General features: G+C 48.3%; 1 long non-coding RNA gene across 1 annotated transcript; it reads right to left on the reverse strand.

Annotated features, from left to right (window-relative positions):
* Window positions 1-1,578: 1,578 nt before the first annotated feature.
* Window positions 1,579-3,741, reverse strand: LOC144370562 (uncharacterized). The gene is made up of 3 exons (XR_013430480.1): window positions 3,666-3,741; window positions 2,351-2,531; window positions 1,579-1,786 (listed from the first exon to the last, which is right to left on the reverse strand). It is a non-coding gene; the product is annotated as an uncharacterized LOC144370562 (long non-coding RNA).
* Window positions 3,742-17,669: the final 13,928 nt, after the last annotated feature.

Consider the following 17,669-nt stretch of genomic DNA (forward strand, 5'->3'; position numbering starts at 1 on the left):
TTCACTGTTCACACTGAGTCGAGCTGGTCCTTTTCTGTGTGAGACCCATAGACTTCCTCTGTGCTCCCTGGGGTCACTGTCCTGGTTCCCCAGCTGTGGGTGGTCCGTGGAGCCCCGTTCTGACCGTCTCACACAGGAAGACCCTTATTTGGGCTAAGACAGACCTCAGAGTCCAGTGGAGAGCATGAGGGAAGAGGACGTGTTTCCTTGGGCTGTCTGGGAATGGGTTCATTCTGGTGGTCACTGCCATGTCTGGGCCCATCTCAGTGTATCCTAGGTTGCAAATGATTCCACTTGTGTCACTGACCCTCTCTTTGCACCCTGTGGTCTCTGTTGCTCTAGGTCTTAGGTCATTTACCTGTGACCAGACAGCAGGAGTAGCACAGATGCCCTGGCAGCCCTATCTCCAGTCCTGTGCTCTAGGATCCCTTGGGAAGTACTGGGTGGAGTCAGGTTAGGACTCAGGGGCTCACACTGGACACCTCCCAGGGGCTCCTGTGTGGTGGACTCAGGGACAAACGGCCCAGAGGTCAGGGGTTTTTCTTGGGGAGGGAAGGAGAGGACCGACAGGATTGAGAGACGCATCCCACCCCAACAAGATGGAGTTGGCCCTTAGACATGGGTTTTAAGCAAGAGCATGACATCTTGACAATACTTTTTCACACAGGGATGGGTGGGGTTGTGTGTGTGTGTGTGTGTGTGTGTGTGTGTGTGTGTGTGTGTTGGGTGGCTGTGTGGTTCACAGGGCAGCAGGGAGCTGTGGCCATGCTGGTCCAGACCCTGGGATCTGGGGGCGCTGCTCCAGCCCTCCTTTCCCCACACCCAGATCCTGCCCTCAGTGGCCCTGCCTGAAGCTCTGAGGCTCAACCCCTCAGCACCCTGGAGCATGGCCGTGAACTCTGGGTGGCTTGGTCACTGCCTCCGACCCCTTCAGTCCTGGGTCTCCTTGGAAGCTGCACTTTACAGGCAGAGTCAGGTTCCCACAGCGGAGGGCATCCACCCGGGTGCCTGGGCCAGGTGGGGCTGAGTCCTGCTGGTGCCTGGTGAGCCTCTGGACCCAGCTCTGTGTGCCCAACCCAGCTCCACTAGTGTGCTACATGGTGGGGACGAGAGTGCGTCACCCTGAGGGGCACTCTGCTTTTCTTCCTGTGTGTGCTGTCCCCACTAAGAACCCTTCCTTCCACTCCTAGGGCTCTCTGTGTGGAGCGTCCGCAGCCCAGGGCCTAAAAACCAGATTACCCTCAGTGAGTTCAGGAAAATCCCACACTTTGAAGAGAGAAGGCGGTTTCTCTAGAAGGCATAATGACAAACTGGAAGCAGACAGTGATTGCTTTGCCACCACATGGGAGAGTCTTTGAGAGGGAGTCCACTCTAAGTGAGGGCAGAGCTCAGAGACAGGAGAGGGAATCAGGGGCACCAGCTGCATTTCAGCGTTCTCAACACTCCTTGTCTGAACCACTGTTCACCTTGGAATCCTCTCTATGAAGCCTGGATTTTGTTTAAAGTGCATTCATTGTCGATAACCCAAAGGAGTGCTCATGGGACACACAGCAAGCTTCCAAGGACCAAATGCACAGAGAGATTGATGCAAGGAATTTATTTGGGCTGGGAGGGAAATTGATGATATGACACAGTGAAACAGCGGCTTCCTTCTAGGTGTCAAAGCAAATTGTGACTTAACGGCAACAAAGCCTGAAATTGAGGCCATTCCGTATGCATCTTCCTGAGTTGCGCTCCAGGATCCCACAGAGGAATCTACAGTGGCACACCGCTCCTGCCCTTACACCTGCAGACATAGAAAGTGTGAGAATCCAGTGCTGGGCAGGAGGAGAGTCTGGGGAGGTGCAATCTGGGTGGGGAGGTTCCTCCTGTAAGTGCATTACAGAGAGTGGCCTGTGCTGACTCAGCCTATTGGAGTAAGGCACATGGCAAGCTCAGGTCACCCACATGGTCAGGCACACACCTTCTCCTGCCTTCACTCCAGCCCCATCACACATATGACTGAATACTCCTTCACACACATTTCCCATTCCTAAATGTTCCTTCTGAGAGAAAGAAGAAAATTGTCTCCCTGAGACTAAGGCGACCCAATTAGATCCAGAAAGGACTGGTCACTAAGTGTCTTCATGCACTAGACCTAGTATGGTAAAAACCTATCTTGGAATCAAAGGTTTTTGCAGGAAAGAAGTCCTCTGCCAAGAGTTACCAGGCACTCACTGTTCAATGAGAAATTTGAGGGCTCTGGGGCTTAGGTGAAGTCACGTCAGTGACTGTGGCTGGCCTGAGTCTGGGGCCCCCTGCCGTCCTCCCTTTGCACACTCTGTGTGTCCTACAGGAAGGCAGCTCTCACCTGCATCCTGAGCAGAGTTTTCATCCCCTGTAAAGGAGATGGTTGCCACCTGGTCCTCTTGTCCTGGCTGCTGCTGGTCCGGGGCCTCCTCAACTCTTGCTCTGAGAGGCTCAGCCTGGGCCTGGAGGGCCAGCAGGAGAAGGGCAGCGAGGAGGGCGAGGGTCCTCATGGCTGCAGTCACCTGGGGGAATGGAGGCAGGGGCCTGAGAGTGTGGAGGAGACATGGGCTGCATTTGCAGGTGTGTGAGGAGCAGGTTCACAGCCCGTGGCCGTGTCTCCATTGGATGGGAGGAGGGGAGCCTTGTCCTTGAGGTCCTCAAGGGAAACTGACAATGACGATTAAGACTCTGCTAAGGTTTTCTATTTCCCACCTAGATTTCCCATTTCCCTTTAGATCAAAAGTTTCCTTTTTAATATTTGAAAAGCAAGATCCTGTGGAGCACAGAGGAGTAGAAGGTGAGCTCTCCTGAGCAGGCTCAGGGCTGACTCTCCCTCTGAAGGGGGTATTGAGTCAGGGGGTGAGCAGGCTCCTGCCTGAGCAGGAGTGGGGCTCACAGTGGCCTCATCAGGAGTGACAGGAGCTCAGCAGGACCCTGGACAGAGAGCGCCTAAGCTGGAGCCTGTTGATGTTTCCATCTTTTGGAGCAAGCAGTGGCTACTTAGAACCTGTGTCTAAAGTGCACCACCTGATGTAGGATGTTCATTATTGGACCTTTGTCCACAGCAAATGGATTTAAAGCCTCAACACAAGACCTGAGAACACAGGGCGACTGGAAGGACACCTAGAGGTGCCTTCTGACCCTGGACCTGGCAGTGAGGTCTTGCCTGTGACCCCAAAGGCAGAGGCAGCAGAAGCCAAGGTGGAGCTAAGGGGTGGCCTCAGATCATGCAGGATTACACACAGAGGAAGCCACCAGCTGGATGAGGAAGCACAGCAGGAAGTGGGAGAAAACACAGGGAAAGCAGGAGTTCAGCCAGGATTCATGTCCACAGACACAGGCAACAGAGCACGTCAGTAGCCAAACCAAAGGACCTGGTTGAAACATGAGCAGCAGACGTTAGTGGACATTTCACAAAATCAGGGAATGTTTTATGGAGCCACTGTTCTGAGCAGGACAGAACCAGTAGGGTGCGTGTGTCTGGAGCCTTTGAGCTCCTCAGTAACTTAGCTGAGAGGGGCTCCCCTGGGCAGCTCCCAGGGGCCTGCAGAGGACCCCTGCAGGGCCTCCCCACTTGGCTTTCCTGCACAGGAGGAAGTGCTATCAGGCCAATGAGCTGAGCAGAGGGCAAAGCTCTGGAGCTTTCAGTTACTCACAGATCCTCAGCGAGGCTGGGCGACAGAAGCAGGCAGCGAGCAGTGCTGAGTCCCAGGTCGACTGAAGCCACAGCAGCCGCACACTCACAGGACACACTTCCCCTATTTAAAGGGCACTGGGTGGGGTGTCGTCACCTCTGTGTGTTTCTATTGGGCACTTCCAACAACTCTTGCACAAGGGCGATTGAACATTTTGTTGTGGTGGTGGGGTCAGAAGAGGGGCCCAAAGGGACATCTTACCTTTGTCCAGGTGTCTTTGCCTGGTCTAGCTGGTGACCAAGCTCCTTCTCCCTTCCTCCTAAGGTGGTAGACCCTGTGGCTGTGGCTGAAGCACCCAGAGCAGAGAAACTTTAAAAGGTGTCAGGAAATCATAGTCTGCAGGTCATATTCAGGCTTTGCTAAGATGACTAAGCTAAGATTGCCAAGACCACCCAAGAGGGTTTAGAATAAACTCTTGGTCAGCCTCCCCAGGGGCTGGGATCTCACCAGGAGAGCAATTATAGCTTGTGGCCAGTGGGGAGCCTGGGCCCTGGGGAGCTGTTATGCCAGTATTGCCTGTGTTGTGGAGTTGGGCAGGCCACACTGGAGTCTCCCTGACTGATGGATGTGTATGCAGCATGCAGTTCCCAAGGAACCAGCATCTCCTTGCTTGGCCAGTAGAAAGGCCAGGCTAAAGGACTGTCTGACCATCTGGGCCAAGCACTCATCAGATTGATGGCCCTCAAGAGGCAGCCAAGATGCTAGAGAGATTGTCCTTAGCCATTCACCTGGGGTTGTGTGCTGAAAGACATTGTACCCAAACTGGAACTGAACAGTCTCAAAGTGTCTCTCAGTGGAATAGCACTAGTGTAGTTTGCATGAGTCCTGGGTTGCCTTGGAAAAACTGAACATAAAAAAATACCTGTTGTATTTAAGATAGTGAATAGTGACATTTATGTCTATATACTGTTCCTTACCATCTCATGCCTCCTCATGGTGTGGTAAATGGGACCAGGTTCGTGGGAAAGAGAAATGAAACTCACAATCCCTGAGATACTAAGTACCCATGTCAAGCTTGCTAATTCAAATACAGTGAGTGACCCTCTAGGCCTTGGGGTTGTGCATATATTGAGGCTAGTGGACCATCTCAGAAGCCTTGCTTTATCTCTGTCAAGGTGGACACGTCAGTCTGAAGAATTTACAGGAATGTGTGAGTCGCAGAGAGGCTGAGGGCCTCAGTCCTGTGTCATATAATGAAGGCCAGGTCATCAGGGAGGTTACCCTGCAGGGACCCAGCATGTCTGTGTTGTGTGGGGCCAGCAGATGTTTGAAGAATCTGGGCGCAGGTCTCAGTACAGCACAGGGCCATATTAGGAATGGGATCTCAGATGATGGTTTTGGGGGCCTTGTTTGTATCTGGAGGGGCCCAGCAAAATGTGGATGTGGAGAGGAGCATTGGTGGTGTGTGCAAGAGGAATATCCTGGCAGTTGTTACACCTCTGTTGGCCCCCAGAAGTTAGAACATAAAGCAACTCCCATCCCCAAGTGTTTCCCACTGAGGCAGGAGAGAGCGGCATTATTGGGCAATCCAGTTAGACTGGCTGTTGTAATGTGTGGGTCTCCCAGTTCCACGAGTTTTGCATAACTACTGGGCATCTTCCCAACTGGCCGAGGCCTTGTGGCTTCCTTACAGTAGGGGGCATAGCTACTGGGGCCTCACTGAAGGCAAACAGTGGTCTCAGAAAATGCCATTCTGTGGGGTCATGTTCTGGGTATTTAGGGAAGCATGAGCCCAGTTGTGTGCCACTGCAAGTCAGGTGTACTGGACAAGACTGGCACTGCCTCCTCTGGCTATAGATGTCCCCAGCCTCTGCAGAAATAGGAAGAGGCTGTAAGTGAGCAGTGAGTGAGATTCCTTCTGTCTCCATTCTGATGAGGCCCCTGTTTACCTGGATGATCTCTTGAATTGGTGTGCCTTGCTCTGAAGCAGTGACATTCCACCAATGGTCTCATGGATGCAGGTGTTTAGTCATCTGGATATGGGGGTCACCTTTGTTGTGTCCACTCATGAAGGGAAGTGGAGAGTTGGGCATCTGGTGCCTAATGCAAGCCTTCGAGGCCAGAATACCTTGATTTGCATCAGGGCTGCACAAGCCTGTTAACTGCTGTGGGTCTTGCTGGTGTAGGCTTTATGGTGCTCCTGAGTCACACAGGGTGCTCCTGATCATATGTGGCATCTGTTGGTGGCTTGTGCACATCCTGGAGACTGGGATGAATTCGCGGGAAGTCTCTGGGATCTCTGCATGTGAAGCTCTTAGCCTGGGGCCCTGAGTTTGGGTTTGTCCTGCACAGCATCACTGACCAATGCAGAGGAGAGCCTGGCCATCTGAGGGCTGGCTGCCCATCTCTAAGACTTGAGCTGGGGTCGCAGAGCCCTGTCTGTTTCAGGCATTGGAGCCAGAGGGTGCATTTAGGGAGTAAGGATTGAAATTCAGGGCTGTATGCCTCCTTCTACCAGCGTTTCAGCATACCTGGGATTATAGGCTGGGTTACAACATTAGACCCGGAAGGCCTGTGTTTACAAACTGCCTGACGGGCACCCCAGAGCAGTGCCATCACCCCACTGCACAGAAGATAGCAGGCAAGGGCCACCATACACCATGCCACCTTCCTCTTCCGTGGGCTGTCTTCCCAGTGCTCCCTGTCAGCATTTCCATGGGGACCAACACTTGTTAGTGGCTTCCTGTGCCTCTGACATCAGCAAGGCCTTGAATGGTACTTCCATGTGGTCATCATTTAGTGTGGCCAGTGTCCATTCTTTGAGGGCTGCCTCTTCTTGTCTGGTGACCCAGGCTGAGTCACCTGTGGGACTCAGAGCCATCATCTTCTTGGCTTGGGGGTGGGGTGAGAGAGAGCTAGTAAGCAACCTTTAAACCTGGTGAAACCTGAGCTTCTGTGAAGGCTGCGTGTTGCTTGGGAAAATAGGTCCAGCAAGAGCCCCTTGTATGTGCTTTTTGCCTGCAGGACTGAGCTCTCTGGCCCCCAGGTATTGTAGCTTAGTCTGTCCCAGAAGGGTCCTCATTAAATATTGGAGGGCAATATGCATGAAATCTAGTACAGCTAGGGTGTATGTCAGTATTGGAGAAAATGTAAATGTTATTATCTCTATGGGAAATGACCCTGAGTCTTCTCCATGGCCATGGTGATCTAGGCTCAATTGTGATGAGGTGCTGTGACCAAGTTTCAAGAGTTAGTGTTAGGCTCTTGGAAGGAGCATGCTGTGCTTGGGGTCTGTGCATTCTTCAGGCTGAGTAATAAGAAGGTCAGGAGTCCATGTGTTAACCGAGGAGACCATGGGCTAGGCAACGCTAGGCAAGGTGGACGCAGTGTGGTGTCTCCTGGGCCACCGTAGCTGAGGAGTGGAGGGGTGCTGATCTGAATGGATGATACTGTGTGATCCAAAAGCAGGAAGCCAGGGATATCACAGTGTGGTGTTCTTCTGGGTGTCTGCATGGGAGAAACCCACAGAGGCTGAGACAGTGACTGTCTCTGCTCCTGGCTGCAGAGGGAACGGTCCCCACTGTGTGGGGGGGGAGAGGCCGAGGAAGTCAGTTTTCCACCAGCAGAAAGGTACCACCCCCAGGAACAAGGCAGTGCAGGCCTTATGCCATTGCTCAGGGCCACCAGCATTTGCAGACGCAGGTGATGTTGGGCCAGGGGAGAGGGAAGGGACCCCTGAGGATTGTGGCCCTCCAGCCTGTGCACAGATCCCAGAGGATGGAGGCTGAGTCATACCTCTGCCAGCACGGAGGCAAGAGGCCTGTGAACCTGGAAGGAAAGGAGACACTGCTGATGTCCTGGTGTAGGGACAAAGAGGGGTTTGGACTGCCTCACTTTGAGGAGGGACGTCAGGGGACTGTCACTCAGCTCTGTGTGGAGCCAAGAGCCAGCAGGTACAGTCATGGTCACAGCGATAGGGCTGAATCACCTGCCCTGTGGGGGGAAACAGCTCTGGGCCTGAGGCCCCGTGGGTAAGGCACCAGAGACACATTGCCTGTGGGTTGTTGGGGCGTCCACTAATGTGACTCAAGCCGGTTCAGGGTCCTTCCTGAATGTTAAAGAAGTCACATAGCCTTTGGCCCAGTCACATCAGCTGCCCATGCACATGACCTGGAAATCGTAAAAAGGAACCCGAGTGTGGTCTTTCACCTTGGCATCCTTCACTGCCCTCCAGAGTACCTGTCTCTGCAAGGTGGTGAGCCCAACTCTCTCCCTGGGGTGGGGTTGTTCCCCTCCTAGGTGGGTCAGCCGCTGTCCAAGGAGCTGAAGGCCGTGTGGCTCCTGGTTCCCTTCCCTCAGCTCTCCCAGGGGACTTCCCAGGTCAGCAGACATCCACTCTGTCTGCACTGAGGTCAGTTCCTGTGTGTTTGTGGGAGGGGGCTGAGTAACAGGGTGGCCCTGTCCTTCTGTCCTTTCAGAGACCACTGTGTCAGGATGGCTGCTCCTGCTGGCACCATTTCCATTAGACCAGAGGCCATGGAGAGTCTGAGACGCAGTGCACAGCTGGACTCTGCTCACAGAGGCAGTGGGGCAAGGTGGCTTTACCTGCAGCAGACAGGTGCTTTTCTGAGGGGCTTGAGGAGCTGGGCCTCCAGGATCCTCCGTGTGAGGAGGACATTGGTTAATCTGGGGCCACTGTGGGTGAGTGTGCATATGGAGGTAGGAAGAAGAGAGCTCTAGAAGGAACAAGGACATGACCCTGAGGTCCTGCTGTTCCTGATGCAGACACAGTGCAAGTCCAGTGGGGAGATGGCACTGGCAGGAGCCTCAGTCCCAGCAAGTGTGTGTCGGGGGCTTGGTGGGAGCCTCACAGGGAGCAGGACTTGGAGAGTTCGCATCCCTCTTTCTCTGGTCCCTCCACTGTCCTGGTCCTCTGAGGCCTGTGTCCTGTCTTCACACAGGGATGAAGCTTCGGAGCCTCCTTATCCTGCAGAGTCTGTGGCCCTGAAGAATCAGTGGCCCAGCCAGGGCCTGCCCTCCCTCCCTTCCCTCACGGTTTCACCCGCCCCTCCCAAACTCTCTCTACATTCCGTGTTTGTTGTCTGCTTTAATATTCCAACAAGATAGGAGGAAAGAGTGAAGTCTCTCTGGAAGCCATTCACCAGGTTTGAGGAAGCCCAGGTGTCCCATGAAGAGAACACAGGAACAAGAGGTCCCTTGTTATGGAGGACCCTAAATAGTTACAACCAGCTTCCTAGGAACAAAATGCCCTGATACATTGTGTTTGTTTGGAGATGTCAGTGGTCAAGATCCTCCTCACTATGGACATTAAAACTGTTTGAAAAACCTCCCCTCTTGAGCTGGATGAACTGATTCCAGCCCATCACCTGGTCCCATCCCCAGCCCTGTCTGAGCTCCCAGCGGGTGGCCAGTTCCCAAGTGCCAGCCCTATGGTAAGTCATCCTGCAATGACTTCTATATCCCCAAAGGGCACTTCTTCTGCCCATGGAGTTGACCAAAGCCCTAGTGGCAACTGTGCGTGTTAACACCTGTGCATGTTTCCAGGCCCCTAAGTGCTGGTGGGTTCTTAAGCAGAAGCAGGGGTATTGGGACAATTTCACAGGCCTGCAGAGAGGAGGGCCTGATGCACTTCCTTAGTCAACTATGTCTTCCCCAACTTGTTGGTGAAGTGGGTTTGAATTTTCCAAGTGTAAAAAATAACAAATTGTGTTGAAGTGGCATAAGATTCTGGACTCTAGAATATTTTGATGGACAATATTCCACTGACTCTTGGTACAGGGGATGCAGGAACAATAGGTGACCCAGGTGAGGTGCATAATCTTCCCTCAGGGACAGATTCAGAAGGACATTTTTTTTTTGTCTGGGTGTGTGTTTGCTGGCTCAATGGGGAAGGAAGTAGATATATTCTCCAGGATGCTAAGCTCCTAGGCCAGGTAGAGTTGTCCTTGAGTGGCTTTGCCATCACAGGAGACCTGGGCCAAGAGCATGATCCAGGCAGAAGAAAGAAGCAAAGGTAAGGGCAAGATTCCCACTCGTCCCGAGTCCTGGCACCAGCCTCTCTGTGAAGTCAGAAATCCTGTTGAAATCCCCAGTTCCGGGAAGCAGCTGCTAACACAGCTGGAAGGTTTCTGAGGGTCAACTCCAAGACTCACACTAGCGCACAAGGTAAGCATGAAAAATACCAAACACAGAGAAGTAGACACACAGACCTTAGACTGCACAAGGCGAAAATTAAGAGCAGAACATAGTTGATGTGGGTGCAGCCTGGTCTTCAGGCTCCCCTGGTGACTCCGTGCTCTGCCAAGTGTGAGAAACACCTCCCATCTCCTGATTGACAGGGAGGGAAGCAGCCAAGTGAGGGGAGGTAAGGCAGGGGGTGAGGCTGGGGACCAGAAGCCCTGAGGCTGATAGTCAGAAGGAGGCCTGCAAGTGATGGCCAGAGTTAGAGTGTGGCCCTGGGTCAGGGGCAGAAGGCAGAGTAGGGAGGGTCAATGTTGTCCAGGTGTCACAGGACAGGGAGGTTTGGATGGAACATCAGGCCATATTAGACTGAAGAACCTTTTCCCATACTCTATTTTTCTGAATTTAGTCAAGATATTTTAATGTAAAGAGGGAAAAAATTCAAGGGCTCCTTAAGGCTCATATTTTTAACATTATTTACATTCTAGTTAAAGTTGTAAACTTAGTTCCAAATGTCAAATGCATAAATGAAAAAACAAATTGAACTGTAAATCAGCATATGGAAAGGTACCTGGCTTTATTGGTCATTGTGCTTCTCTTCATAAATAGCAAGGGTTGTCACCAACCTAAAAGCTCACCCATGGGTGAATGGACAAAGAATGCGGTGAACATGTACTGGAATCCTAGCCATCCCTTGGAAGGAGGAATCCTGTCATTTAAACAACTTTATGAACCTGGTCAGTAGTTCAAGTGAAATAAGACATTGCAGAAGGTCAAGGACTACATTTTCTCATCCATATGTGGAAGTCAAAAAGTGGATCCTATAGAAATCGAGGATACACTAGTGGTTACCAGGTACTGGACTGGACATGGGGAGAAGCTGGTCAATGGGTTCAAAGTTACAGTTAGATGGAAGAATGAGTTCTGGGTTATCATTGCACAATGGCATTATTGTAGTCAATCATAACGTTTTGTATCTTTCAAAACAGAGTGGATTTCAAAGCTTTCACCACCAAGAAATGAAAAATGTGGGAAGTGACAGATATGCCAATTGTCTTGATTTGATTGTTGTACATTATGAACATCTATTGAAACTTCATATTTAACACCATAAATTTGCACCTTTAGTATAAGTCAATTTGAAAACAGAGTCTTATATCTTCCATGAAAATTTGCCCCCTGCAGACTTCAAAAGTGGGAAGGAAGAATTTACGAGGATATTGCAATAGGGTCACGACTTTGCAATAGGGAGAGGGGTTGGAATAAGCTCTCTGGAAACAAGAGGCAGGAGGCTGTTGGGTGCCTGGTGTCAGTGGAAAGGCCTGGAGGATGCTGGTGTGGGTGTTGGTCAATGCGGTTGGGTCACTGGCACTTGTGAAGCTAGGCTGCTAACTGCCACAGAGGCAGAGGAGTGATCGTCTTGAGCAACTGTGCTTCAAAGGGATTGCTCCACGTTTGACTTAGTCTTTATTTCTTTTTTCTAGGAAATGACTGACTTATTGTTTTTAAGTTGTATGTACTTATTTCAATTTCAGTCATTTTTTCCCAATAAGAACGTGTATTGTTCACTGCTAAAGGCTTAATGCCTTGAATTTGCAAGTACCATTTGCAGAAACTGGAAAATATTCCAGTTTAATGTAAAAATTACTAAGTCTTATCTCTTTTTCATCTTTGTAATCAATATATTTAACATTTTTACAGCCACCACAATTTTCACCAGATATTTGGAACTATAGTCTTATAAGTTTAAGGAAACAGTTGCACCCTAAGCATATGAGAACCCCCACCCTCCTTTCCTTTTTCCTCTGCAGCTTTCACAAGTGAGAAAAACATAGGACCCTTGGCCTTCAGAGTTTGGCTTGTTTCACTTAGTATGATGTTCTCAATTCTATCTACTTTCTTGCAAATGACATAGTTTCATTTTTCTTTATGACTGAATAATATGCCATTGTGTATATATTTTCTTTTCCCTTTTTCTTTATCCATTCATCCACTACTGGAGACCTAGGCTGGTTCCATAGCTTGGCTATTGTGAATTGTGCTCCTTTAGACATGAGTAATAGGTATATCACTGTAGTATGGTGGTTTTAGTTTTTTAGGATAAATATCAAGGAGTGATCATATGGTGGTTACAAGCCAAGTCTTTTGGGGAAACTCCATACTGATTCCCACAGTGACTGTACTAATTTACAGTTCCACAAAGAGTATAAAAGTGTCCCTTTTTTTCTATATCCTTTCCAGCATTTATTATTGTTTGGATTCTTGATGGCTGCCATTCTGACCGGAGTGAAATGAAATCTCAGAATTGTATTGATTTTAATGATGTTGAACATTTCTTCATTTATTATGAGCAACTAATTTAAGGTAGAAAATGTCTGTGTGTCTTTAGTAAGTAGTGTGTTTGCATTCCACTCACCAGCTCCGCGTCTTATTTGAGGCTAAGCAGGTTGCACTTGTTGGGAGGAACCCATCTTCTCTGGGTACAATCATTAATTTAATCAAATCTAATTTCTTAAATACTCCATCTGTCCCTGCAGTTGGCATCTGTCACTGACCAACCGAGATCGTCACAGTAACCACCACAGGTCAAGCTGCTGTGCCCCTGCATCCACAGAGCAGACATGGAGGTCCCACCCTCCACAGCCCCTCTCCCCTGATTGGCAGCCCCTCTCCCTGATTGGCAGCCCCTCTCCCCTGATTGGCTCCCGTCTCCCTGATTGGCAGCTCCTCTCCCCTGATTGGCAGCCCCTCTCCCTGATTGGCAGCCCCTCTCCCCTGATTGGCAGCCCCTCTCCCTGATTGGCAGCCCACTCCCCTGATTGGCAGCCCCTCTCTCCTGATTGGCAGCCCTCTCCCCTGATTGGCAGCCCCTCTCTCCTGATTGGAAGCCCTCTCCCCTGAGGGGCAGCCCTCTCCTCTGATTGGCAGCCCTCACTCCTGATTGGCAGCCCCTCTCCCCTGATTGGCAGCCCTCTCCCCTGATTGGCATTCCTCACTCCTGATTGGCAGCCCTCTCCCCTGATTGGCAGCCCTCTTCCCCTGATTGGCAGCCCTCTCCCCTGATTGGCAGCCCTCTCTTCTGATTGGCAGCCCCTCTCCCTGAGCATATCTGCTGTGAGCCCTGCCTCACCCTTTTCTCTGCTGCATCACTCGAGTGCCATGGAGGTGGACCGGACCCTGCATGCCCCTTTCCCTTACACCTCTGTCTCTGCCTAAATTTCTGCCCTACCCTATTTAATCTATCCAAGTGCCCATGTCTGTTGTATTTCAGGTTGAGATTTACTCTGTTTGCTTTTTTTTTTGTACTAAAGTTTGAACCCAGGAGCCCTTAACCACTGAGCCACATACCCAGTAATTTTTTTTTCTTTTAAGACAGAGTTTCACTAAGTTGCTTAGGCCCTCACTTAGTTGCTGAGGCTGCCTTTGAACTTGTGATTCTCCTGCCTCAGCTTCCTGAGCTGCTGGGATTCTAGACATGTGCTACCACGTCCCACTGTCTGAGCGCTTGATGAACCATTCCATGCCGTAACTATCTCCACCTTGTTTCTAAACTAATGATCCATGGTGTGACACTTAGCCTAGCACAGTTTTCTGTGTTTAGTTTCAAATGATTTTAATTGCTTGTTAAAGATAAACTGTCACATAACTTGGATACATGAACTGATTTAGGTCTGTAGTTTTCAGTTTTCTTCAACGCAACTGAGAAGTAATAATGTAAGTTTATATCATTATGTGAAACTGGATACAAGGATTAATTTAATCAAATCTGATTTCTTCAACACATAATTTGTGTATTTAAAAACTGGGCACGAAAGTGAGAAGAGCAGAGCTGACGTTCCATTTTAGGCAGAAAGTGGCTACACAAAGTAAAGACATAACATGTATTTACTGTTATTGCCACAGTCTGGCTGGGCACAAATCACGAGCCACTGAAACAGAAACAAACTTTATTTCTGAACTCCACCGGCACTCTCCAAAAATGCTCCCTGGATTTCCTCCCAAACCCCACGCTGCTCCTCCAGGAACCAGCAGCTGGAAATATCCTCTGGAAATCCCTCCTCCTGCACTTCCCCAACCAATGGGAACTCTCTGGGAATCCCCAGGAATCCCCAGGAGATCTCCAAAGTACTGTGAGAACTGCAAAGTAGCAGCCAAGGCGGATAGTAATGCCTTGCCTGTCAATCAATACTATTGGCAAAATGCCAGGGGCCATTCCAACTCAGCTGTGGCTCTCAGCATCTCCCCCCTTCTGTTTAATTAAGCAACAAGCAATGTGGCTTAGGTACCTTGCCTGTTAGGTTGTCCAATACTACATATGGTCCTTACCCATCATTGGATGAGCTGACCTCTAGGCATCAGCCTCCTGTCTTATGTTGGTATCACTGCAATTGGATCATACCCGTCACTGACTACGGGCCCAGAATACAGCCATACCTGTGGATAGACCTATGCACCAGTGGGGGGTGAGGTTCTTTGCCTCACCTCTGTTGGCCCCCAAATTTTAGACCATCACTAGCAGAAGGGAGGAGGATACAGAAATGCCACGACACTAAACAAATTGATGGCTCCTTTGAAAAATTGTACCATGGTGACACCATCAGCAAAGATACTCCAGCATTACCACAATTCGCTGCACCAACAGATAGTTCACAATATATAAAAGTGATACATAGTCCAGTCAAGTTCTGCAAGCAGTTCAAAGTGGAGGAATCTATCAATATGTCCATTTCCTCTCAAAGTAAATTGACTCCTTGATTGAGCATTACTTGTTGAGTTATTATTCATTGATGCATCAGTTTATACAGTTTGTTGTGATAGCTATCAAAGAAGCTGTAGTTTGGTTTTATCTTTGTTTTCACCGGCACTAGGATAAAGATAGGAATTCTGGCAATAATGGCTAAAAAAAAATTATGTAACATTATAACAGGTAATAAGAAAACAATTTTTTGAAAAATTTACATTATCCTTAACAGAATTTTTAAATATAATGAAAAGGAAAGGTGAAAGTAAACAAATAGATCTGTAAACCTCCTTATTTGTTCACATATTAAAACAATCCTCAACAGCTGTTTACCCAATTTAAATTAAACCATTTAAATCACATGAATAAAAAAATTAGGATCCATTTTTTCATGAGCGCTCCTCATATATGAATACATGAACATACGCACATACAGACATACAACAAAAAAGAGAAGTGTGCACACATAATATATACAACACATAACATAATAGTAAAGGTCTTGTATTTATTCACAGGTGAAATCACCATTGCAGTGTTTAAAAACTCCACAGTCAAAAAATAAAACTGATCAGAAAAACATTAACCTAGGTCTGTGTGAGCTCAAGAAATAAAATATAACTTTATGATTTTGGAAAAGGCAATAATAAAATAGATATCGGCAAAAGCATCCTGGTTAATCACTGTCACATATGTAAGAATAGCCAAGCTGGAGCTCTGGATATCAGCTGTTATGGATTTGAGTCAAATCATCTTCTTTTTGGTCTTTAGTAATTGCTATCGTTAGTCTTTCTGGAATCCAAATCGGCTGCTTTTCTCCCTGTGGAAACACACAAACAGAACCCCGACTCCAGACAATCACTGGGTCAGCACCTTTCCATTGTCCTGTTAGAATATCCTTCCAAAGTACCTTAGGCTTATGTACATTTTTTTGAAACATATGCCTTTCCGCAGCACTAAGCCCTGATGAATCCAAATTTAAAAAGTTTAGAATAAAAAGTGTTATTTTAAGTTTATCTTTGTGGGATATATACCCCTTTCCAAATCCCTCTTTTTGCTTTAATAAGTACATTTTAATAGTTTGTTGAGCTCTTTCAACTATGCCTTGTCCCTGTGGATTGTATGGGATTCCTGTTATATGAGTATTGCCAAATGATGAGCAAAATTGTTTAAAAGAGGTAGAGGTTTAGTCAGGACCATTATCTGTTTTTAACTGTTTTGGAATGACCACAGTGGCAAAATTTTTTAAGCAATGAGCTATAATATCTTTAGATTTTTCTCCGGCATGAAGGGAGCCCAATAAAAAATCTGGAAGAAATATGAACTGTAACATGCAAATATTTTAACTTTCCAAATTCTGGCAAGTGTGTGACGTCTGTCTGCCAAATATGGTTAGCTATCAGTCCTCTAGGATTGACTGCAAGATTAACTTGTGGGAAAAAGATCACACAATTTTGACATTGTTTTATTATTTGTCTTGCTTGTTCCTTAGTTATTTTAAAATGCTTTTGTAAAGTATTAGCATTGACATGGAACCTTTTATGAAAATTTGTAGCTTCTTCTAGTGTAGAGAAAATATGTATGTCATGTGTAGTTGTATCTGCTAAATCATTGCCCAAATTAAGTGCTCCAGGCAATCCTGTATGTGCCCTGATATGTCCTATAAAGAATGGATCTTTTCTGTCCCAGATTAAACTTTGTATAGTGGAAAACAAAGAGAAAACAGTAGAGGAAGGGGAAATCCTACAAGAATCTTCAAGGGATAATATAGCCTTAACTATATACTCAGAATCTTTAAACATCACAAAAGCTTGTAAAACTGCATTAAGCTCTACCTTTTGAGCTGATTGTTTGGGTACTAAAAATGTAAAAGTTTGATCAGGGGTAACTACTGCTGCTGTGCCATTATTTGACCCATCAGTGAATACATTTGGACCATTCATGATAGGGGTTTTTCTTGACATTTTTGGAAAAATTACAGTTGCAAAGTGTCGTGACCCCTTGCCCGCAAGGAAGACGCAACTCGGGAATCTTCTTTCAGCGGTTTATTCAGGCCCTTGATATTTCTTCTACTAATCCCTCGGATGCCCCTCCCAGCCTTAATATAGCATCTCAAGCCCCAATGCGAAGCTTCCATGTGGAACTTTCTCATAGGGTGCTGAAAAGCCATACGCCAACTCTCCCAAATAAGGAGTTGTTTGTCACAAACCACAGCGGAGCCAGCGCCATCTTGTAATGGCGACCATAATCTGCATAAGCAGCAGAGGCAGCTCACCACAGTTCCCCCTTTCTGTTTTCTTAAAACAATACAGGCGAGAGTAGAGGTCCTATCCCACTGTGCAGAATGGCTGCATAGTACGGCTCAGTCCTAAGGAGGGCCCTTCCCCAGATCTGACTCCATATCAGCCGACGCCTTTTTTCGTGGGGCGGGGCGTGGACACATCAAACCCGCATGCAATAGGACATGCTCTCCTTGAGGTCCCGGTCCACTGCGGGATCACTCAAGTGCAGTGCCTTGCCTCGCATCCTGTATCGTGATGATGGTGAACAAAAGGGGGGTAGCTGGGACTACCTCTGTAGGACAACCACAATTAAGTTGGCGACACCCTGAGAGAAAGGCACGGGCTTTAAAGCCATAGCTAAAGACCAGTGTGGAAACCCTTCTGCGTGCAATGGCAACAAGACCTGCAGAGTGCAAGGGCTTTCCAGCACTAGAAGAAAGACAAAAGAAGGACATGTCGAACCCAGTGCAATGTTAGAATAACTTGGGGTGCAACGACCATGTCAAAGGCACTAGTGTGGAAACCCATCTGCGTGCAATGGTAGCAAGACCAGCAGAGTGCAAGGGCTTTCCAACACTAAAAGAATAACGAGGAAAGACATGTCAATCCCAGTGCAATGTTATAATAACTTGGGGTGCAATGACCATGTCAAAGATTTACTGTTTAAGATGCGCAAGCCAGACTTGAGGTGAGTTGCCATTTTCTAAAGCTGCAAGAGCTTGCAGGATCATAGCCTTATCTTGAGCACTGCGGGCCTTAAGGCGACAGAGAAACCACAAACAGAGGAACATACCGAAGCAA

The sequence above is a fragment of the Ictidomys tridecemlineatus genome, chromosome 14 (assembly GCF_052094955.1).
Source record: "Ictidomys tridecemlineatus isolate mIctTri1 chromosome 14, mIctTri1.hap1, whole genome shotgun sequence".
Classification (NCBI taxonomy): Eukaryota; Metazoa; Chordata; class Mammalia; order Rodentia; family Sciuridae; genus Ictidomys; species Ictidomys tridecemlineatus.